This window comes from Lathyrus oleraceus, chromosome 1 (assembly GCF_024323335.1).
Source record: "Lathyrus oleraceus cultivar Zhongwan6 chromosome 1, CAAS_Psat_ZW6_1.0, whole genome shotgun sequence".
NCBI lineage: Eukaryota > Viridiplantae > Streptophyta > Magnoliopsida > Fabales > Fabaceae > Lathyrus > Lathyrus oleraceus.
The window spans coordinates 181,233,011-181,258,081 of NC_066579.1; the positions used below are offsets into that span (position 1 = coordinate 181,233,011).

The window sequence follows — 25,071 nt, forward strand, 5'->3', positions numbered from 1 at the left end:
TAGATGGAGAAGCTCTAGAGGTTTTGAAGTTGAAATAATCTTTTTTCGATTTAAAAGACATTCTCGTTTTTTTTCCCATTTGGAAAGCATCATAAAGTCTATCTTTAAAACAATTATTATTGCGTAGACTAACTACTATATTATTAGATGTTATATTATTTATTAAGTCAATATGTACATGTCTTAAACGTCTATGCCATAACAAAGAATTTGAATTCTTAGTGACTAAACAATTAGTATCATACATTAACACATCTTCCAAGTCAAGCAAATAGATATTATCAATCATATAAACCTTAAACACATAATAGATATTATAAATCATAGAACCCTTAAACACAAGACTTTAACTTGCCTTATGTTCAATTAAGCAAATCAAGGTATAAAAAACAATAGAATGCCCCTTGTCACATAATTTACTAATGCTAAGTAAATTGTGTTTAAGATCTTTAACCAATAAAATACCTTATATATATGATAATTGTGAAGGGATTTCCCACAACAGTTTCTCCTAATATTTTACCTATTGTGTTGTCTCCATACATGACATGACGATTTTCTTTATGATCAAACTTGATAAATATCAAAGTGTGTCCCTTCATGTGTCTTGAGCATCCAATATCTATAAACCACAACGTTTTTGCAAATACAAGATGTTCCTACAGACAATCAAACATGTAATTTAGGTACCCAGATAGTGGGTCTTAGGATTAGTTAAAGAACACTTAGGTATCCAAACCATGGTATCATTAGGAACTTTTGCATTCCTAATATGATCTTTGTTATCATAATAATGACATGTTGCTTTAGATGAAATACTCTTTATATTTCTTTTAGAAAAGTGATTATTTTTCTCAAAATCGACCCCTCTTTCACTTGAAGAAGTTGAACTAGCAGTAGGTAGAGAAATATCTTGTGTTAATTGTCCTTTATGAATTTCATTTTCAAGTTTCAAAAGTTGACAAGTAACTTGTCATACCCCAAAATTTGCCCGTTGATATTACAAGGCATTTTTCAAGGCACTCCGACTTATTCTGCAAGGCACTGATCTTAAAGGAACAAAGGCCCAGCTCACGAGTGGCCCAATCCAGAAAATGGCCCAAACTGGCCTGCTCGCTAGGCGAGCGATTCCTTCGCCTAGCGAACACTTCGTTATGACACTCGCCCCAGCGAAGCATCAGATCCAGTAAAAGCCCAAACTAGCTGGCTCGCTAGGCGAGCAACTCCTTCGCCTAGCGAAGCTTGCGAATGTCAGAATTTCTGGGCTTCATTCTGAGCCCATTAGGTCACAACAAGAGCACTATAAATACTGGCACTTCAGCCACGAAAAGAAAGAAAAAACAAGAGGAAGACGGACGGAAACCCTGGCACAGAAACCCTGGAGGCTACTTTAGAGAGTTCCGAGTGAAGAAACCCTGAAGGCCGCCCCTCCGCTCCGAAGCTACCGCCGCCCAACTCCATCCGATACCAAAAGCGATCAGTCTCTTCAACATAGCAGCTTAGTTGCAAGCAGGTTTGCGCATCACTATTGTTTTATGCTTTTAATCGGTAATCTCTATATACATAAAGCATCATGATTGAAGTTTCGAATATGTAATTTGATTTCACATGCGAATTTAAATATGCTTGAATATCATGAATGTTTGTCCATGCTATTCCTGTAATCAAGTGCCATACAAGTTCAGGTTTTCGGAGGTCATGCTGCTGTCAAAATCCAAACCCGTGGCCGCTCGCTAGCACATCGCTAAGCGAGTCTGTAGCGAGCATTCGCGGAGCCTTCGCCAGGCGAAGTAGAGGCGAACGGGACAGGGGCTGCTTTGTTTCTTTTCTATTATGCCTTATGTCTATCTAACCAAGACTTATTATAATTCTGCATCGTTTGGCCTGAGATTATGACTGTTGTGTTGTAGTGCAATTTTCAATTGTACTTTACTTTGATGCTCTAACCCGTGTGTTGAATTGTGCGAAGGTTTACATATTCCCGAGGAAACGGCCGGCTAGGTTTCCGACTTTATGTGTGGGAGATCCTTATGGAGATTCACCCTGAATTACCCAGTTGATTTTAATGTATTCATTTCATGGTGAAGATTCACCCTAATGGCTTAATTGATCTTAATGTATTGATTTTAATATGGACCTAATTACCTAATTGATTACGGCTATCTAAGTAATTACAACACATTGCCTTTAAATAAGTGATCTTGGACCTCTCTTTGTTACCCTACGATTACGGTATTACGGTTATGTCCCGCGAATGTGGGGATATACTTAGCCAAGACCCTTCGATTAAATCATCATAAAATAAATCATAGTCCCTCGGATGTTGCCTTCGAATATATGATTTTGTCCCTCGATGACCCTTCGGTGTAGCCTACGGTTAAATGATGATCGTCCCTTCGAATGCTAAGGTATCCTCACAAATGTTGCCTTCAATGACCAACCGATGACCCTTCGATGACCCTTTTACATCCAAAGGATAAAACTGCCTACTTCTCAATAGTAAGGACAGTTTTACCCTCATAAGGATAGGAAATGCCCGGAAAGACCTCGGATAGGTATAACTCTTAATTGCTTATTCACAATTTAAAACTACTTTTCACACCTTACACCTTTCAAAACCTCCATTAGAAAATCACCACTTGGCATACATTCGCACTAGAATCATTGCCGAGTTATATTTTTCTAAACTATTTTCAAAACTAAACGAGATAACCGCTTTGCATACATTCATTCAAGAATCATTACAAAGTTAAATTCTCCTTTCAAAACATTTCCTACACATTTCTCAACCACTTTTTCAAACTAGAAAAACATAAATGATTGAGCAATTAAGAGCCCATGGATAACCATGGATACAAAGGGTGCTAATACCTTCCCTTTGTATAATGTACCTCCCGAACCTAAGAATCTAAATTAAGGTCTTTCCTGTTCTTTTCCACCTTTCCTTATTGGATAAAAGAAAAGTCGGTGGCGACTCTTGCTAACCGCGACATTGCAATTAAAAAACACAAAAAGTCAGTTCACCGTATGACAGAACTGGCGACTCTGCTGGGGATAACAGAGAGAGGTCACCTTAAAAAATCATTTATGTTTTCAAATTGCTCCTTCTTTTAAGGGAATTTTTGAGTGAAAGATCCTACACCCGGATCTAGTGTACCTTAGGTAAGTAGCAATAGATCATCGCGACTATCCGGCGTATACTGGAATGGTTAAAATGATGGCTACGGTTAATGTGACACTTTGGATGTCCTGATGTTCCTCATGTTTACTTGAGGAAAAATTTGGCATTCGCGTGGTGTCATCAAAGCATTAACCAGACCTTTAGAACCCTAATTGACTCATCCTAGCCATTAGAAAGTAGTGAGATAACTGACTTCGGTTCCGACTGGGGTTGGTTGAGACTCGATACTACACTCTTTGAGATTGGACTTTAGGGAAGCTTTGGTCAACCACTTGGTGTTGCACTGAAGTGGACTTAAAGGAAGGTCAATGATTGGAGATCCTTTTAGAACCCGGTTACTATTCTAGGACAGGTTGAACCAACCAAACTTCAGTGGGGAGGGTACTTACCTCTGGAACTCATGCAAGCCTTAAAACCTAGGAATGATGGTTGTGTGACTTGCTTGTGCTTGTTGTTTACTTAACATCATAACATCATGGCATGGTACTAACCATTTCGAGGACTTAGGGATTTAACTTTGCTCTGTTTTGTTAAAAAAAAAAAAAGTTTCCTTTTTTTGTTGGTTTACGTAAAGTTAAATTCCAAAAGTCCTTGAAAACATTTCATACATCGCATAGCATAACATAACATTGCAAAACAGGTACTCTAAAGGGATCAGTGTTCTCACGGTTTTCCTCCAAGCAGAAAAATGGACCTCGAACAGACTGTCAAAGATCTCCATGCTCAGAATGCTCAACTCCAGGAGATGATCTTGAACTTATCCAAGGGGCAGGAAGAACTGAAGGCTCTCTTGCTCGAGAAGAAAAAAGACAAGAAATCTGTGAGGCACATTAACCCGGGAAGAAGGCAGTTTACGAAGATCAATATGACTTTAGCACAAGCACTGCAGGGTATGTTAGAAGCAAATTTAATTACCCTCAGAGATCCTCCTGCAAAACCCAACACTACTTCTCCTAGTTATAATCCCGACGCCAGGTGTGCGTATCACTCCGATAGCCCCGGGCATAATACGAACGATTGTTGGTCGTTGAAGAATAAAATTCAGGATATGATCGACGCCGGAGAATTTGAATTGGATCCGCCTGAGACTCCTAAGGTCATCACTGCTCCTCTGCCTAATCATGACAAAACTCTTAATGCTATAGAGGATGCTGACAGCGATTGCGACCTGGATAGCTGGGTCTACCCAACAATTGGTGACGGACTCAATAATTGGAAGGCTGAAGACACTATCCCGATTTCCTTTAGTCGGGAGTAATTGTTATTGCTATTTTAGTATTTCAAAAGCATTGTGTCTATACCCGGGGCATAATAGCTACTTTTAAGGGTTTGTCATTTTCATAAGCATATTCATATTCAATAAATCAATGGACTTTTTGCATTCAAATATTGCGCTCTTTATCTTTCCTGTCATTTTTTAAACAAGCTATGTTTCTTGCACACACTCACGTAACAATTTGCTGATCCCTATCCACTCTGGATCCTGTTGGTAATGACTCTGCTACTGTTCATTATGACTTTGAAAATCCGATCTACCAAGCCGAGGATGGAAGCGAGGAAGATTGTGAAGTCCCTGGAGAACTTGCCCGACTACTGCAAGAAGAAAAGACTATACAGCCGCATGAGGAATCAATTGAAATTGTAAATCTGGGTACTTAAATAAACAAGAAAAAAGTCAGAGGTTTCTTGGGGCACTCGAATTACATTGCCCGATTCACTCCACACTTGACTGCTACCTGCAAACCCATCTTCAAATTACTGAGAAAAATCAAGAGGGCATGGAATGATGAATGCCAAGAAGCTTTTGACAAAATCAAGAAGTATCTCCGAGAACCTCCAATTCTGATGCTACCAGTTGAAGGAAGACCTCTAATCATGTATTTGACCGTGTTAGAAAATTCAATGAGGTGTGTGTTGGGGCAACATGACGAGTCTGGTCGAAAAGATCATGCCATATACTGCCTTAGCAAAAGGTACCGACTGTGAAACAAGATACTCACAGCTCGAGAAAGCTTGTTGTGCTTTGGCTTGGGCTGCTCGCCGACTAAGACAGTATCTGTTGAATCATACCACTTTATTGACTTCTAAGATGGATTCTGTCAAATATCTATTTGAGAAACCTGCTGTCTCCTGAAAGAGTTATCACTGACAATGGTACTAATTTGAACAACAAGATGATTACTGAACTCTGCATGCAGTTCAAAATAAAACACCATAACTCTTCTCCGTACCGGCCAAAGATGAACGGCGCCGGGGAGGCTGCTAACAATGTCCAGAAGGTCATACAAAAGATAGCAGTAACATACAAAGACTGGCATGAGATGTTACCATTCGCTCTCCACGGTTATCGCACTTCAGTGCGCACTTCGACAGGGGCAACTCCGTTCTCTTTAGTTTATGGAATGGAAGCCATCTTACCGGTGGAAGTTCAGATTCCCTCTCTAAGAATCATGAAAGAGGCGGGCTTATATGAAGAGGAACGGATTCAGACTCGACTCGATCAGATAAATTTGATTGAAGAGACTCGCGGCTGTTTGTCATAGGCAGATATATCAGAAGCGCATGACCCAGGCATTCAACAAAAGGTCAAGAGACGAGTGTACCAAATCAGCAACTTGGTAATAAAGTGTATCATTCTACCACAAGGCGATCCCAGAGGCAAATGGACTCCCACATACGAAGGGCCATTTGTAGTTAAGAAGGTATTCTCTGGTGGAGCCATGATGCTTGCTACAATGGATGGCGAAGAGTTCCCGCATCCTGTGAACGCTGACATAGTTAAAAAAATACTACGCATAAAAGAGACCCGCTAGGTCGACGTATCTAGGCAAAAGTAAGGGCATCCCGGCGAACCAAAAGGGTTCGGGCAAAAATTAGGGATAAACATATAAAAACGTACACCCGGCAAGTCGAAAACCTGAAAAGGCGGCTTGGGCAAAAAGGGGTATCCTGGTGGACTGAAAACCCGAAAAGGCGGTCCAGGCAAAAATTAGGGATTAAAGCGTAAGACTATGTCCCGTTCTCAGTCAGCTTCAACCAAGTTCCAAGGACTGAACAAGCCAATCACTTCTATCCGACAACAGGAGATGAGACGCTTGAAGACATAATGACAGTAGTGGATTTAAAATCAATAGGACTTTTCCTGCATAGCTTTTTCTTTGTTTTCTCGGCAATTTCCTCTTACTAGGATTTCTGTCTCCTTGTACACGATTTGCCTGTTCATGGGCCCTCTTTCAAAATCAATACGATGTCATTTCCAAAAAGATGTTTTGTTTTACTTTCTCTGTTTTGTTTGCGTAAACGTCCATTGATTTAACTTGAATTGATATATGCATTTGAATATGATCAATGTTTATCAAAATACATGCAGAAAATAGAAATAGCAATTACTACAAGACTTCAGGATCAAGGAGAAGGTCTAACCATGCTTTCCAATGAATCCGTTGCTAATTCTATTCCCCAACAAAAACCAGCTATTTTCCAGAAGAGGTCGGCATCATCAGACATACTGGTCATCTCTTCTATCCCCAGCCAGGCTCTGTTGGATATTTCCATCGTCAGACGGCAATCAAGTATCTCCCAGCTAAGAAAGGGTCATCAATACAAATATCTCCAACCAGAAGAATGAGATTTATTTTCCCAGTAGAGTCCCCTGGAAGAACGTTTCAGAAGCATAGTGCATTCATTACATCATTTCACATCACATACTTGCATACAATGTTCACATTTATTTCGTTCCGCATCATATACATTACATCGTTTCATAGCATGCATCATGACATAGCATGAAGCTAACTTTATTTTTCAGGTCAATTATCCTCCTGACACAGTCAAAACAAAGGTCCATTCAGACGGGCATCTTTATCTATTACATTCAAGATTTAACTATATCCCTCAGATACTGCCTAGCGTACGGTATATTCCGAGGTGCAGTCTAGCGTACGACTACTTTCTTCTTCAGATACATCTTTCAGATATACTCCGTGTCAACATTCATTCTGACATCTTCCTAACGATGGCATCTATAAGTACATCCCAGACATTCATTGCCAATACAACATATACAAATACTATCAGATATAGCCTAGCGTACGGTTCATTCTGATTCAGCCCAACATATGACTCCTTCAACTCAGATGCGATCTAACGTACGGTCCATTCTGACCTTCAACAACTCCAATACAGTCTAATGTACGACCAAGTTAGACCTTCAAGTCCTCAGATGCTGCTCAAATACAGTCTAATGTACGACCAAGTTAGACCTTCAAGTCCTCAGATGCTGCTCAAATACAGTCTAATGTACGACCAAGTTAGACCTTCATCTCCTCAGATGCCACCTAGTGACAGATACGGTTTAATGTACGACCCAGTTAGACCTTCTGCTACTCAGATGCTACCTAGTGACAGGTACATTTCTGAATTGTAGTCTAGTGTACGACTACCCCTTTTATAAGCAGATCCAGCCTAATGGACGGCTCATTCTGCTCAGATACGGTTTAATGTACGACCCAGTTAGACCTTCTGCTACTCAGATGCTACCTAGTGACAGGTACATTTCTGAATTGTAGTCTAGTGTACGACTACCCCTTTTATAAGCAGATCCAGCCTAATGGACGGCTCATTCTGCTCAGATACGGTTTAATGTACGACCCAGTTAGACCTTCTGCTACTCAGATGCTACCTAGTGACAGGTACATTTCTGAATTGTAGTCTAGTGTACGACTACCCCTTTTATAAGCAGATTCAGCCTAATGGACGGCTCATTCTGCTCAGATACGGTTTAATGTACGACCCAGTTAGACCTTCATCTGCTCAGATGCTACCTAGTGACAGGTACATTTCTGAATTGTAGTCTAGTGTATGACTACCCCTTTTATAAGCAGATTCAGCCTAATGGACGGCTCATTCTGCTCAGATACGGTTTAATGTACGACCCAGTTAGACCTTCATCTACTCAGATGCTACCTAGTGACAGGTACATTTCTGAATTGTAGTCTAGTGTACGACTACCCCTTTTATAAGTAGATTCAGCCTAATGGACGGCTCATTCTGCTCAGATACGGTTTAATGTACGACCCAGTTAGACCTTCATCTGCTCAGATGCTACCTAGTGTACGGTATATTTCTGAAGTGTAGTATAGCATATGACTACCCCCTTTTATAAGCAGATTCAGCCTAATGGACGGCTCATTCTGCTCAGATACGGTTTAATGTACGACCCAGTTAGACCTTCATCTACTCAGATGCTACCTAGTGACAGGTACATTTCTGAATTGTAGTCTAGTGTACGACTACCCCTTTTATAAGCAGATTCAGCCTAATGGACGGCTCATTCTGCTCAGATACGGTTTAATGTACGACCCAGTTAGACCTTCATCTGCTCAGATGCTACCTAGTGTACGATATATTTCTGAAGTGTAGTCTAGCATATGACTACCCCCTTTCATCGTCAGATTCAGCCTAATGGACGGCTCACTCTGCTCAGATACGGTTTAATGTACGACCCAGTTAGACCTTCATCTGCTCAGATGCTACCTAGTGTACGGTATATTTCTGAAGTGTAGTCTAGCATATGACTACCCCCTTTTATAAGCAGATTCAGCCTAATGGACGGCTCATTCTGCTCAGATACGGTTTAATGTACGACCCAGTTAGACCTTCATCTGCTCAGATGCTACCTAGTGTACGGTATATTTCTGAATTGTAGTCTAGCATATGACTACCCCCTTTCATCATCAGACACAGCCTAACGGACGGCTCATCCTGCAACTCTAATACGGTCTAGCATAAGACCCATTTGGATCTCCAACTCAGCTACAATCTAGCATACGATCCGGTCTGATCTTTTATCCCCAGTGAAATCACCCGCTTAATGGAGGTTTCGTTCTGCAACTCAGAGACGATCTAGCGTACGATTCATTCTGATTTTTCATCCTCAGCAAAGTCATCCGCCCAATGAACAACTCACTCTGGTATTCAGATGCGGTCTAGCGTATGATCCATTCTGATCCCTTATCCCCAGCAGCGTATAACACACTCTGACTCCCCAACAAAGTCAACAGCATAATGGAGGACTCACCGTACGGTCTAGCGCATGACCCGGTACGACATCCATGTCTTCAGATATCGTCTAATGAACGATGCACTCTGAAGCTCTCATCATCAAATTCCCTGGATGGCATCTCTAAGCCCATCTCCATCAAGACTAGCTCCTGATTGACAAGCGCAAATTTTTGGGGGCATTCTAGTGTTCAATAATCTTCCACCTCCAGACCACGAATGGTGCACATACCATTCTACTCTCTCGGTTCAAGAATATTGAACAGGGGCAGCTGTCATACCCCAAAATTTGCCCGTTGATATTACAAGGCATTTTTCAAGGCACTCCGACTTATTCTGCAAGGCACTGATCTTAAAGGAACAAAGGCCCAGCTCACGAGTGACCCAATCCAGAAAATGGCCCAAACTGGCCTGCTCGCTAGGCGAGCAATTCCTTCGCCTAGCGAACACTTCGTTATTACACTCGCCCCAGCGAAGCATCAGATCCAGTAAAAGCCCAAACTAGCTGGCTCGCTAGGCGAGCAACTCCTTCGCCTAGCGAAGCTTGCGAATGTCAGAATTTCTGGGCTTCATTCTGAGCCCATTAGGTCACAACAAGAGCACTATAAATACTGGCACTTCAGCCACGAAAAGAAAGAAAAAACAAGAGGAAGACGGACGGAAACCCTGACACAGAAACCCTGGAGGCTACTTTAGAGAGTTCCGAGTGAAGAAACCCTGAAACCCTGCTGTCAAAATCCAAACCCGTGGCCGCTCGCTAGCACATCGCTAAGCGAGCCTGTAGCGAGCATTCGCGGAGCCTTCGCCAGGCGAAGCAGAGGCGAACGGGACAGGGGCTGCTTTGTTTCTTTTCTATTATGCCTTATGTCTATCTAACCAAGACTTATTATAATTCTGCATCGTTTGGCCTGAGATTATGACTGTTGTGTTGTAGTGCAATTTTCAATTGTACTTTACTTTGATGCTCTAACCCGTGTGTTGAATTGTGCGAAGGTTTACATATTCCCGAGGAAACGGCCGGCTAGGTTTCCGACTTTATGTGTGGGAGATCCTTATGGAGATTCACCCTGAATTACCCAGTTGATTTTAATGTATTCATTTCATGGTGAAGATTCACCCTAATGGCTTAATTGATCTTAATGTATTGATTTTAATATGGACCTAATTACCTAATTGATTACGGCTATCTAAGTAATTACAACACATTGCCTTTAAATAAGTGATCTTGGACCTCTCTTTGTTACCCTACGATTACGGTATTACGGTCATGTCCCGCGAATGTGGGGATATACTTAGCCAAGACCCTTCGATTAAATCATCATAAAATAAATCATAGTCCCTCGGATGTTGCCTTCGAATATATGATTTTGTCCCTCGATGACCCTTCGGTGTAGCCTACGGTTAAATGATGATCGTCCCTTCGAATGCTAAGGTATCCTCACAAATGTTGCCTTCAATGACCAACCGATGACCCTTCGATGACCCTTTTACATCCAAAGGATAAAACTGCCTACTTCTCAATAGTAAGGACAGTTTTACCCTCATAAGGATAGGAAATGCCCGGAAAGACCTCGGATAGGTATAACTCTTAATTGCTTATTCACAATTTAAAACTACTTTTCACACCTTACACCTTTCAAAACCTCCATTAGAAAATCACCACTTGGCATACATTCGCACTAGAATCATTGCCGAGTTATATTTTTCTAAACTATTTTCAAAACTAAACGAGATAACCGCTTTGCATACATTCATTCAAGAATCATTACAAAGTTAAATTCTCCTTTTCAAAACATTTCCTACACATTTCTCAACCACTTTTTCAAACTAGAAAAACATAAATGATTGAGCAATTAAGAGCCCATGGATAACCATGGATACAAAGGGTGCTAATACCTTCCCTTTGTATAATGTACCTCCCGAACCTAAGAATCTAAATTAAGGTCTTTCCTGTTCTTTTCCACCTTTCCTTATTGGATAAAAGAAAAGTCGGTGGCGACTCTTGCTAACCGCGACATTGCGATTAAAAAACACAAAAAGTCAGTTCACCGTATGACATAACTCAATACATTTTTACTACCTTTTCAGCTAAAGTATCATAAACGTTAAAACGTCAATCAACGAGAGATGCATGTTCTTTCTTTAAGGAATTCAAAGCACTATTAAGACCAATAATATCCATTTCAAGTTTTGAAATAAGTTTTCTTTAGAGATGAATTTTATTAAAATCACTTCATTATTTGAACTTGAATTGGAAGATGAAGACGATATATCGTCTTCTTCTTCCCAATCGATATAGGCCATACGACCTTTGGCATGTTTGACCTTCATCTTGTAGGGATCCTTATATTTTTTCTTATGGAGATTGTATAGACTTTGACAAGTTATTTAGTAATGACCTGGCTTTCTGCATTTAAAGCGTGTGACATCTTCTTCCTTTTTCTTAAGTTCCTTATTGTACAGATGGGACTTCTTAAAATGGATAATTTTTTTGTCGAAATGTTTGAGCTTATGTTTCTTTATATATTGATTGTAGTACTTGACGAGTAACCTTGTATCTTCTTATTTAGAAGGGTCTTTGTTAGGACTATCACTTACATCATTGAATTTTTTATTTTTTACGACAAAGCTTTCAAGGAAAGGTCTTGTTTTCTTTTTTGACCTTCTCTTACTTTTTCGAGCTTACTTCGCTTGTAGTGAGAAATTTCAGTTCATTCTCATGTTCGGTCATATTTTCAAACAATTTTGTGATATCCAAATCATTAAGATCATTTAATTCTTTGATGGTTGTAACTTTTGGTTACCATTACTTGCACATAGTGTTAGAACAAGATTTGGTTTTGCATCTGGCATTTAGTTTTGATGATAACAATGCATTATTTCTTAGAGAACAATTTTGTATAGTAATGGTTTTTATCCAGTGTGTAGCTTTTGCTAACAGGTTTTGACTCTGAAGCAATGACGTGTGACGTCATTAGATTTTAGAATCAACACACTCTGACTCTGAGGAGATTTAAGTGCTTTATAAGATGCTATCAAGTTCAAGAAATCTCTTAGACAATGGTTTTTAGGAGTGTTTATGTTAAAGCTTCTGACCGTGACTCTGATTGAAGAGCCTATGAAGGTTTGTCTACCTTCAAGATTTTGCGCTCAAGTTCTAAAGATTATAAAGAACAAGATCTAAAGATTGTGAAGACTAGGTTCTGAGGAACTGTGTCAAGACTCTGAAGACCGAGGTTTTGAAGACTCTAATAACTTGTCTCTTGATCCTTCTAAGCATGCTTTAACATCATTTCATCAGAAGCCTCTGAAGATTAGAAGATAAGATCAAAAGGTTTTGTGTCAGGAAAATAATACACAGTACAAGATCACCTTTTCCTCAATTACCCTGATTTTGTGGGCTAAGGACATTACTATTGTACCATTTTTCCTCTCATGTGCTAACCGTTATGAAAAGAGACAGCTGCAATTCAATATTCCAATTCTACCCTCTAACAGTTCTTTTATATGCCTATATAAAGGATACTTGAAGATTAGAAGAAGTTGTTAATGCTTTGATAATGCTACTACACACGCTCTTGCTGAAAAACATATTATTTATGTGTATAGTTGATCGCGACTTTATGAGTCGAATTGGGGTACAAACTGCAAGTGCACAGTTCTATCGCGTAGTTTTAAAAGATATCGATCCCACAGGGACTTATGAATCGATATACCGTTTTCTAAGGTTACTTCGTAAAGCTAAGGCGGATGATATTTTGATTGTTTAGGGGAAAAGTTAAAACTAAAATAAGATCTAGGTTAAATATCAATTAAGCGGATATCGGTATGTAGTTCGTCGTAATTAGGGAATCGAATCTTCGTTGGTTTCTTGGTTTTGAAATAAAATCTTTTCAGTAGACACCATTGATTAAAATTCTTCTCTCAAACTCTCGCTCTGTTGAATAGACCATGACTTTAAATTAACGTAGCTGTCACTTATTAGTTAAGTCCAAAATCACTTTTTGAAAACAGTAGAATCTATAGAAACTCTTTTTATAAAAATACTAACCGTTTAAACACCCTCGTCTCAAACTCTCGCTCTGTTGACTTAGATTATATAATTAAATTCAAATGCTTAACTCTCGTTCTCACATTTAACTTTTAAAAATACTTTTTGAAAAAGGTTAGAATTTAATTAACTCTAAAAATTGCTTTCGCCCTGATCTAGAATTAATGTCCAATTTACACTGTCCAGTTAAAAACTCAAACTTTCGTTCTATTGATTTTAACTTCTTTAGTCTTTTACTCTCGTAAAAAAAATCTTGGTATTAAACCTGTAAATTGCGACCATAAAAAGAGTGATTTTATTTTTAAACGTAATTAAGCCAACTTAGTTTTGATTCCTTCATTCCGCTTACTTTACATACCGATACCTAAATAAATTAGCCGAACATGCTAAACAGATCTAAACAATCATCATGCTTAAATAAATCCATCTCAGGCAAACAATATAAATAAACAATAATGCAGGGCATATATAAATTCAAACAATAATTAAAGAACCTGAATAATTAATGGAAATCTTGAACACTCCACCACAGACCGGTTGGATTTGTTCTTGAATTCTTCAATCGGACAGGAAAATAAAAGTGAAGGAATAAAAATCTAGAGTCTAACGTAAGGTTAGATCCAGTAAAAGATACACAATAGTTTCCGGTGTAGAAACTATTGTGTGAAAAATTAATTAAGTACTAAAAGATTTGCTGGAAAAGGAAATAAAAATTGCAAATAAAGTAAAAACTGTAAAAAGGTAATGCTGTAAAGTATGCTTGTACGGCCGGAAGAGAAAAAGGGACGAAGAAGAGAGAGCTTTAGGGTTGGAAGGAAGTGACTATTTATACTAGTCTACTTGTAACGGTTTCCACAGCTTTCACGTTCCAAGAGTCAAGCGTGACAATAGGCTTCAACGTGCCTCTGTTGCACTTCTGAAGCCAAAAATATAGAAGAATGGTGTGACGTTCGTCGCACCATGTGTTACGCTCGTAACACAAGGCAGCAGGGCGTGACGCTCGTCACACCATGTGTGGTGCTCGTCACAGGTCCAGCGCTCCTGGCTTGTGATTTTGGGCTGGGCTTTTGTGGATTTTGCTTTTCATTGTCTTTTTGCACCCCTTTTCTTCCTTTTTCACTTATGCTTCAAATAAATTACCTGAGACAAATAAAAGGAAAAATACCGAGTAATATCGAATAAAATGAAATAAATCGAAACAAATAATAATACAATTTAATTAAATCGAGTCCAAAAATGTGATATTATTTCATGTTATCAAACTCCCTCATACTTAGACCTTTGCTTGTCCTCAAGCAAGATACAGTATAGAAATCGTTTTAAAAATTTGGCCAGGTGAAATTTCAAAATACACATCAATTCGTACTAGGTTGCAAGTAAACCACGTTTAGAAGTAACTTGAGTTTAATCTTGACATCAACAACTACCGTTACAACCTCAGATAACCTTACCTTATGCAAACCAGTTCGGGTCATGCTATTATAACTAGCCTAGTTCCTTTACTCTTTTTTTTCACCCGTTTTCATTCTAGCGAAATCACATTAAGCCCTTTATCGTTTCACGCACATAGTGGAGTGACCGGTTAGTGATTCTGATCCCCTTTTTAGCTTGAAGCTCTGGTACATAAGTCGGATAACTTTGTTATTTAGTCCATAGCAAATTGCGGGGGATCGGACCGTAGTCCGCCCTACCAAGTTCAGCACCAGATACCTGCTGAACCAACTCATAATGGATCTTTCGTATTATGCTCTCGTATGATCTGCAACCTTTAGATTAAATGATCTGGTAAGGATCACCTAACTTAGTTAGTGCATTTCCTGATATATATTATTTTTATTTTTTTTATTTTTTTTATTTTGGGAATCATTCACTTATATTCATCGGCCCTCCACATAGTTTGCTATTAAGATGGTGCTGACTTCTTGTATAAACTACTCGGGGTTACTATAAAGTTAAAAATCCAGGGACTTGTATAACAGGTACCTTTCTGATCTAACATGTTGAGGTTTGTTTAGAGCGTTGGGGCGGAAATAATTTTTGTCTTAATTTTTCTCAAGTTTGATGAAATAGGCAACCTTTATACTTACTGAGTGTGTTGAATTTTCGTTATGGCTCATGAAAATTTGAGGGAATAGATAATAGAAAATTTTCACACTAGGGACTTAACTTAAAATAAATCTATATTATAATAAAAAAATTTATTTATTTTTTATATATAAGAAAGGGAAATAACAATGAAAAGGGGAAGATAACATACTTGGAAAGGGAAGATTGAAAGAACAAGGTTGTTCCCCCCACACTTAAATGAAACATTGTCCCCAATGTTTCAAAGAAAACAAAAGAAATACAAAAAAGAAAAGGAAACTAAAGTCAATGCTGCCTTCCGCCTCTTGTTCTTGGACCTGGTGATCGTTGACGTACTTCTAAGTTGTCAAACCTGTTGAACAACTCAGTGAACCGCTGGTCGGTTATTGCATTCCTCGCTTCCTGTTGTTGTTGCATCTGGCGCATCATCTGCATCACTTCGAGATTCTGCGCTTGCATACCATCGATAGCATCCATGATGTCGTCGTTGGTTGCTGGCCTTCTTCGTCGACGACGTCGTGAGGATGGACCAGCTGCATTATTGGAAGGGGTGAGCGGGACTGATTGTTGGGCAGGAACCTGATCACCTTGCTCCATTTCTGCAAACTCGTCTGAAGGCGGGTTTGCTTGTGTAGGTTCGGTAGCTTCGGGAGCATTCAGATCATAGATGTGGCAGTTGGGATTGGTGACATCTGTTAGGGTAATGTTGGGTAAAACAACACTTGGGACTTCCTGGTTGTTCACCATAAGGTAATACCCTCCGCCTATCCTATTTTTGATTAGGCGGCTGGACCGACAGTAGCTTATATCCATCAATAGGGGTGGGAGAGATTGTAAATTCTGAAGTCGATCCCCAAGATTTAATCCAAGTGCTATGGTGGTGATTAATCCACCGATTACAAAAGGTTGACGGCCTCTAGCACATAGGGTGCGGATATGATGAAATAGGAAGGAGGCAGCGTTTACCTGTGTATCTGCTGCAAAGACGCAGTGGAGGAAAAATAATTCCTTGGCGTTGACTTTGTTGTTGTTCGGTCGACCAAAAATAGTGTTTTGCAGGATGCGGATGAAGTACCGGATGGTTGGGTTATGTATATGCGAAGCAAGTAATACATCCCAGTTGTTGGTTTCCACACCGGAAATTTTTCTAAAGAGGTCGAAGGCGTTTATATGCCACTGGGAGTTCGGAGGTATCCTAGGGTGGACTTGACCTTCTACAGGGAATTGTAGCACGGTGCTCAATTGGTTTTGGGATAGGGAGTACTCGGTGTTGAACATGCGGAAGGTTGCGGTACCGGTTAAGTACTCGTCTTCACCGGTAGGAGTGTTGTACGAATAAGAACTTAAAAATTCTAAGGTGAGAGCGGGGTAGGTAGGTTGATTATGAGTGCAAAGAAAGGTAAAATCAGCAAGGCGGAGCATCCATTCTGTACCTTGAAGTAATCCTAATTCTTGTAAACAATGTAAATCAGGATACCTGGTGGATTGGACGCCTCGCTGTTGGAAACGCTCAAACTGCTCCCTTTGATAATTTTCATCTTCGGATCGGAAGATGATGTTTCTGAAATCTTGGTTTCCCTCCATACCGATAAGTGGTTTGAAAGAGGTAATAAGGGAGAAGGGAAATGAAATTGATTTTATAGAATGGTTTGTGGTGTATGAAGAAAAATATGGTGGGTATTTATAGGAAAAGATTTGGAAGTTGGAAAGGGAGTGGTTGAAAAGTAAATAAATATGGGTAAATGTGAATAAATGGGGAAGGTAAAAAGTGGGTGGTGTAATGGTCGTCTCTCCAACGGTTAGTAACGTTCACATAGCCTGTAGGTGTCACGCTCGTGACAGGGGTGTTACGGGCGTCACAGGCACTTTGTGTGACGACCGTAATGGATTGTGTGACGCTCGTCACACAGTCTTTCTTGCAACGTACCTTGTTTTTATCATTATATTTTATTGTTGTTATTTTGTTATGCATATGTTTATTTTATTTTGCTATTGTGACACTTTTAAATTGCCTTGCATGCTATTCTACTTTCATAATATATATACTTATCTTTAATAAGTCATGTAGGTAGCAAGAGTAGAGAGCATTATTGATAGATATTTGCATAAGTCATAATAAAGTAAAATAAATCAATAGCTTCATAAAATAATCATAATGTAACATTGGAAGACAAAACCAAACATGCGAAAGAAAAACAAATACTAAAATAATTTGAAACAAAATTAATGAATAACCTAAACTAAAACTAAGTAACTAAGAAAAACAACTTCTATCCATCTGCATGATCTCTGGCCGGAGGAGCAAAGGAGTTAACACGGTTTAGCAACTCGTGGAACTGATTTGTCATACTGTTCATGTATCCCAGAAATTCTTGTCCCATATTAGCTAACTCTTCTCTGAGGGCGTCCTGTTCTGACATCAAAGCCTGAATGGTGGTGTTATAATCTGCTCCGGGCATATGATGTCTAAGATCGGGTATTGCCGATTCTTCGGTCGGAATAGGTTGAGGAGGAGGATCAATATCATAATAACCAGATGGTGTCTGAGGGTCAGATTCAGCATAAGGGATCTGGTCGTCACAAATCTCATAGTCCTGGATGGATTCAGTAGATCTAGCAGGAGAGGGTATTCCGTTCAGGTTGTAGAGCCAGTTATTGCAGTTATGAACACTAGTCCTTGGACTAGGCAAGGTGAATAGGCAAAGAACTTGGTTGTTAATTATAATCTCAAACTCTTCAGGTCCTAGGTTTGCTATAAACATAGTGTTGAAGAGGAAGGGTATACTCATAGTCGCAATACCACAGAAAGGGCTTAAGTCAAGCATAGGTTGACGTAATCCGATAGCATTACCAATCATGGTTATCAAGCCGCCTATTTGAATTGGTGCTCGTTCATCTTGGATAAGGCGGTCAAAATTTGCCAACATAAAAGTGGCACCGTTTACTGGACGGTTCTGGGAAGCACAAAATATGATGAAGAGTTCATCACATGAAACTGAGGTACTGTTTGACTTCTTCCCAAATAAGGTGTGGGCCAGGATCTTATGGAAATAATGAAAGGCCGGGTTATGTATGTTTCCAGAAAGAAACTCATGTTCCTCGGGATCGTCATTTCCAGTCAAGCTTCCCCAAAAGTGTTCAAGTTCTCTGTATTCAAAAAGTTCTTCTTGGCTCACTGTGAATGTATCAAAAGAGGTAGGGAAACCTAAAAGGTTGGTAAAGTCTTGGATGTTAAATTGATACTCCATGTTGAACATTCTGAACTGGATGAAACCTCTGCTTATTCCTTTTCCATGGCTGGGTAGATAGATCAGAGAACTAAGGAATTCTAGGGTCAGTCTCCGGTAAGTGACGAATTGTCTACGGATAGGAGTGGTTTCCCACCCTATTTGACTCAGCAAATACAAGACACTCTCTCTTAGTCCAAGGGCAGTCATTGCCCAATCATCAGCATACAAACTAGGTAGCATCTCTCTCTCTGCTAGTTCCTCAAACTTTTGATTTTGAGCTTTCCCTCTGAATTTGATACCCATACGATCAATTTGTCCCATCAGGTTAGTGTTAGCTAGGGAAAAGAAAAACAAGAGTTTTAGTCAGGATTTGGCCAAATGCCGAAAGAAGAAAAGAATAAAAAATTTATGAGTTAAAATAAATTAAGAATGAATACTAAATAAAATTTAGAAGAATAATTAAAGAAGAAATAAAAATAAAGATAAAGAAAATTTGTGGGTTGTCTCCCATTAAGCGCTTTGTTTAATGTCGCAAGCTCGACATAAACATTATCAAATATAATCTATAAAATTTGGGGCACTACGTCTAAGTGCAGGACTTGTGAATCTTCAATGTTCTCTGTATGATGATAATGTTTTAGACGCTGCCCGTTTACGATAAACGGTTCAATGGATTTTCCTTTAATTTCCACCGCTCCACTGAGAAAAACATTGGTGACTTGGAAAGGGCCTGACCATCTAGATCGTAGTTTTCCCGGGAATAACTTTAGCCTAGAGTTGAATAACAGGACTGTATCGCCCTTTTTGAAGATTTTCCTTGATATGCGCTTGTCATGCCATTGTTTTGTTCTTTCTTTGTAGATTCTGGCATTTTCGTAAGCGTCTCGTCTGAGTTCCTCTAATTCGTTTATATCAAGGATTCGCTTTTCACCGGCGGCCTTATAGTTTAAATTTATATTTTTAATAGCCCAGTAGGCCTTATGTTCTAATTCTACCGGGAGGTGGCAGGATTTTCCATAAATAAGCTTAAATGGGGTTGTCCCTATGGGAGTTTTGTAAGCGGTTCGATACGCCCATAAAGCTTCTGGTAGTTTCAATGACCAGTCTTTCCTAGAGGTGGCGACTGTTTTTTCTAATATTCGTTTGATTTCTCTGTTAGACACTTCCACTTGCCCACTGGTTTGAGGGTGGTAGGGTGTCGCTACTCTATGCCTTACGCCATACTTAAACAGTAGTTTTTCGAGTACCTTGGATATGAAATGCGATCCACCATCACTGACTACTATTCTTGGGACACCAAATCTAGGAAATATTATATTCTTAAAGAGTCTAGTTACTACTCGTGTGTCGTTTGTTGGAGAAGCTATAGCTTCAATCCATTTTGATACGTAGTCAACCGCTACGAGTATGTACTTGTTACCGAAAGAAGGTGGAAAAGGTCCCATGAAATCTATCCCCCACACGTCAAAAATCTCTACTTCCAAAATGCCCTTTTGTGGCATCTCGTCACGTCTAGATATGTTTCCTGTGCGTTGACATCTATCACATTTCTTGATAGCCGCATGCACATCCTTCCATATGTTTGGCCAATAAAGACCGGCTTGTAGGATTTTGGAGCAGGTCTTGGATGTACTTGCATGTCCACCATAAGGAGCGGAGTGACAGTGTTGGATTATATTTTCTACCTCTTCTTCAGGTATACACCGACGGAAAATACCGTCGGGGCCTCTTTTGAAAAGTAAAGGGTCATCCCAGTTATATTGTTTTATGTCATAGAAGAATCGTTTCTTTTGCTGGTAGGATAAAGTAGGTGGAACTATTCCGGCAGCTAAATAATTGACGAGATCAGCGTACCATGGTGTAGCACATATAGCTAAGGTGGTTTCTACCTTTTTATCAGCTTTATTTTCTTCCAAAGTAGCTATAAGTTTATCGTACGAGAAATCATCGTTGATCGATGTTGTTTCCGATTCCAGGTTTTCAAGTCTAGAGAGGTGATCTGCTACTACGTTTTCAGTTCCTTTTTTATCTTTGATTTCCAGATCGAACTCTTGTAGCAACAGGATCCACCTTAGGAGTCTAGGTTTAGCATCCTTTTTTGTTAAGAGGTACTTGATAGCAGCGTGGTCGGTGTAAACGATTATTTTAGCTCCGACCAAGTAAGAACGAAACTTATCTAGTGCAAACACTACTGCTAAGAGTTCTTTCTCGGTTGTGGCGTAATTCATTTGTGCTTCATCTAGAGTTCTACTTGCGTAATATATGGCGTGAAGCTTTTTATCCTTTCGTTGTCCTAAAACAGCGCCCACGGCGTAATCACTGGCATCACACATTATTTCGAATGGTTCATTCCAATCTGGTGTCTGCATTATGGGTGCGGAGATCAATGCTTGTTTAAGCGTTTGGAATGCTTCTAAACATTTATTGTCGAAGATGAATTCAGCATCCTTCATCAATAGTCTGGTCAAAGGTTTAGTTATTTTAGAGAAGTCTTTAATGAATCGTCGGTAAACACCGGCGTGTCCTAAGAAGCTTCGTACTTCTCTCACAGTTTTCGGAGGTTGAAGGTTTTCGATTACCTCTATTTTGGCTTTGTCTACTTCAATTCCTCTATTTGAGATAATGTGTCCTAAAACAATTCCTTCTTGTACCATAAAGTGACATTTTTCCCAATTAAGAACTAGGTTTACTTTTACACATCGCTCTAGAACTCTTTCTAGGTTTTCAAGACATTCTTCAAAGCTTTGTCCGCATACGGAAAAATCGTCCATAAATACTTCGATGATATTTTCGAGAAAATCGGCGAATATTGCCATCATGCACCTTTGGAAGGTTGCAGGAGCATTGCACAAGCCAAACGACATTTGTCTATAAGCGAAAGTGCCAAAAGGACACGTGAATGTTGTCTTTTCTTGGTCATCAGGATGAATTGGTATTTGGAAGAAGCCTGAGTAACCGTCTAGATAGTAGAAATGAGAATGTTTTGCTAATCGTTCTAACATCTGGTCAATGAATGGTAAAGGGAAATGATCTTTTCGGGTTGCTTTGTTTAGTTTCCTATAGTCAATGCACATTCTCCATCCCGATTCGATTCGTTTGGTTATAGTTTCTCCTTTTTCATTTTCAATAACTGTTATACCTCCTTTCTTTGGAACTACGTGTACAGGACTAACCCATTTGCTATCAGATATAGGATATATGATACCTGCCTCTAATAACTTGGTTACTTCCTTCTTCACTACCTCACTCAGGATCGGGTTTAGTCTCCTCTGATGTTCCCTGGAAGTTTTACAGTCTTCTTCTAGCATGATGCGGTGCATACAAATAGAAGGACTTATTCCTTTAAGATCGGTGATGTTGTACCCTAGTGCGGTTGGATGTTTTCTTAAGATATGTAGGAGTTTTTCGGTTTCGAGCTTTCCTAGGTCTGCATTAACTATCACTGGTCGTTCAAGTTCTAAGTCTAGGAATTCATATCTCAGATTTTTGGGAAGTGTTTTCAGGTCTAGGGTTGGTTTCTTAAGGCATTGCGTAGGGTCCGGTGTTATTGCTAGACATTGGTTGAGTTTGTCTTCTACAAGATAGTCAGACAATTTGTCATTTTCTAACTATGTTTCTTTTATGCATTCATCGATGATATCCATGAAGTAACATGTATCTTCTATTGCAGGTGCTTTCAAAAATTGGGAAAGAATGAACTCAATTTTCTCTTCTCCTACTTCGAAAGTGAGTCGTCCTCGTTTTACGTCTATGATCGCACCGGCAGTTGCTAAGAATGGTCTTCCCAATATAATGGGTGTAACTCCATCTTCTCTAATGTCCATAATTATAAAATCGGTTGGGATGTAAAATTGACCTATGCGCACGGGAACGTTTTCAAGAATTCCTACAGGATATCTAACAGAACGATCTGCTAGTTGCACAGACATTTTAGTTGGTCTTAGTTCTCCCATTTCAAGTTTCTTGCATATGGATAAAGGCATAACACTAATACCGACTCCTAAATCGCATAAGGCTTTATCTATGACAAATTTTCCTATGTGACAGGGTATAGAGAAACGACCTGGATCTTTAAGTTTAGGAGGCATATTCTGGATTATTGCGCTACATTCAGCAGTGAGTGTAACAGTTTCGCTATCTTCAAGTTTCCTTTTATTAGAAAGAATTTCTTTTAAGAACTTAGCATATGAGGGCATCTGCGTAATAGCTTCTGTAAACGGAATTGTGACGTTTAATTGTTTCAGTAGATCAACAAATTTTTTAAATTGGCCCGCATCTTTGGTTTTAATAAGCCTTTGAGGGTAAGGGATAGGTGGTTTATAAGGTGTTGGAGGTACATAAGGTTCTTTCTTTTCTACGGTTTCCTTATTACTCTCTTCCTTTTCCTTAGGTGTACTTTCTTCCTCAGTTGACTTTTTAGAGTTTTGGTTTTCAGTTCTTGGATCTACTTGTCCTTCCACTTTCGTTCCACTCCTTAATATGATTGCATGAGCGTGGTTTTTCGGGTTAGGTTGGGGCTGTCCAGGAAATGTACCAGTTGGGGCAGCAGTAGGCGCTTGTTGTTGAGCTACTTGTGATATTTGTGTTTCCAGCATTTTGTTATGGGTAGCCAAGGCATCTACTTTACTTGCTAGTTGTTTGATTTGTTCGCTAGTGTGTATATTCTGGTTTAAGAAATCTTTATTGGTTTGCTGTTGAGGAGCTATGAAGTTCTCCATCATTATTTCCAAGTTGGATTTCCTAGGAACATTATTGTTAGGTGTAGATGGGGTCGGCTTTTGATATCCAGGAGGTATAGCTGGGGCTTGATTTGGAGCTTGTCCTGGTGCGTATAAAGCATTGTTACTCTTATATGAAAAATTAGGATGATTCTTCCAGTTTGAGTTATAGGTGTGCGAGTAGGGATTTCCTTGAGCATAATTCACTTGTTCTGCTTGGATTCCTGTTAGGAGTTGACAATCTGCAGGAGTGTGACCTTGGATTCCACAGACTTCGCAATTCTGAGTTGCGGCAACCACGGTGGTTGGAGGTGATACATTCAAACTTTCAATTTTCTGGGCCAGGGCTTCCACTTTTGCATTAACATGATCAAGGCTACTTATCTCGTACATGCCACTTTTCGTTTGAGGTTTCTCTACCATTGCTCGGTCGCTTCCCCACTGATAATGGTTTTGGGCCATGCTTTCGATAAGTTGATAAGCATCGGCATAAGGTTTATCCATAAGTGCACCACCTGCTGCGGCGTCTATTGTTAACCTTGTGTTGTACAAGAGACCATTATAGAAGGTATGAATCACTAACCAGTCCTCTAAACCATGGTGTGGACAAAGTCTCATCATGTCTTTGTATCTTTCCCATGCTTCGAAAAGAGACTCGTTATCTTTTTGTTTAAATCCATTTATCTGGGCTCTCAACATAGCTGTTTTGCTCGGAGGAAAATATCGGGCAAGGAAGACTTTCTTCAACTCATTCCATGTCGTGACTGAGTTGGAAGGAAGAGACTGAAGCCATCTTCTAGCTTTATCTCTTAACGAGAAAGGAAAAAGACGAAGTCGAATTGCCTCTGAAGTGACACCATTAGCTTTAACAGTATCAGCGTATTGGACAAATACGGATAAATGAAGGTTTGGATCCTCGGTGGGATTTCCAGAGAATTGATTATGTTGCACTGCCTGTAGCAGCGAAGGCTTAAGTTCGAAGCTGTTTGCTTCGATTGTGGGTGGAGCAATACTCGAATGCGGCTCATCTTGCGATGGAGCGGCGTAATCTCGAAGAGCACGAGCTGGTTCTGCCATCTCGGGTATTGGTGAAGGAAAAAGATTTTTGAGATCAGGAATTTCGATAGGAGGGAGATTGTTTGCAGCACGATATTCCCGAATTCGTCGTAAGACTCGGAGATATAGTTCGATGTCGTTGATTCGTAAGTAAAACGGCACGCCTTGTGAGCGAGTGTGTCGCATACAAATCAACGAAAGAAAGAAGAAATAAAAATTGCCTTAGTCTCTACAGCGTAACAGAAGAGTTACGATATCGACTAAATAAAAAAATCCCCGGCAACGGCGCCAAAAACTTGATCTCGACTTTATGAGTCAAATTGGGGTACAAACTGCAAGTGCACAGTTCTATCGCGTAGTTTTAAAAGATATCGATCCCACAGGGACTTATGAATCGATATACCGTTTTCTAAGGTTACTTCCTAAAGCTAAGGCGGATGATATTTTGATTGTTTGGGGGAAAAGTTAAAACTAAAATAAGATCTAGGTTAAATATCAATTAAGCGGATATCGGTATGTAGTTCGTCGTAATTAGGGAATCGAATCTTCGTTGGTTTCTTGGTTTTGAAATAAAATCTTTTCAGTAGACACCATTGATTAAAAGTCTTCTCTCAAACTCTCGCTCTGTTGAATAGACCATGACTTTAAATTAACGTAGCTGTCACTTATTAGTTAAGTCCAAAATCACTT

At 39.6% G+C, this 25,071-nt stretch overlaps 1 non-coding gene across 1 annotated transcript; it reads left to right on the forward strand.

Moving 5' to 3' along the window:
* Nucleotides 1-23,917: 23,917 nt before the first annotated feature.
* Nucleotides 23,918-24,024, forward strand: LOC127116061 (small nucleolar RNA R71). Its single transcript, XR_007801048.1, has one exon. It is a non-coding gene; the product is annotated as a small nucleolar RNA R71 (small nucleolar RNA).
* The last annotated feature ends 1,047 nt before the right edge of the window (nt 24,025-25,071 follow it).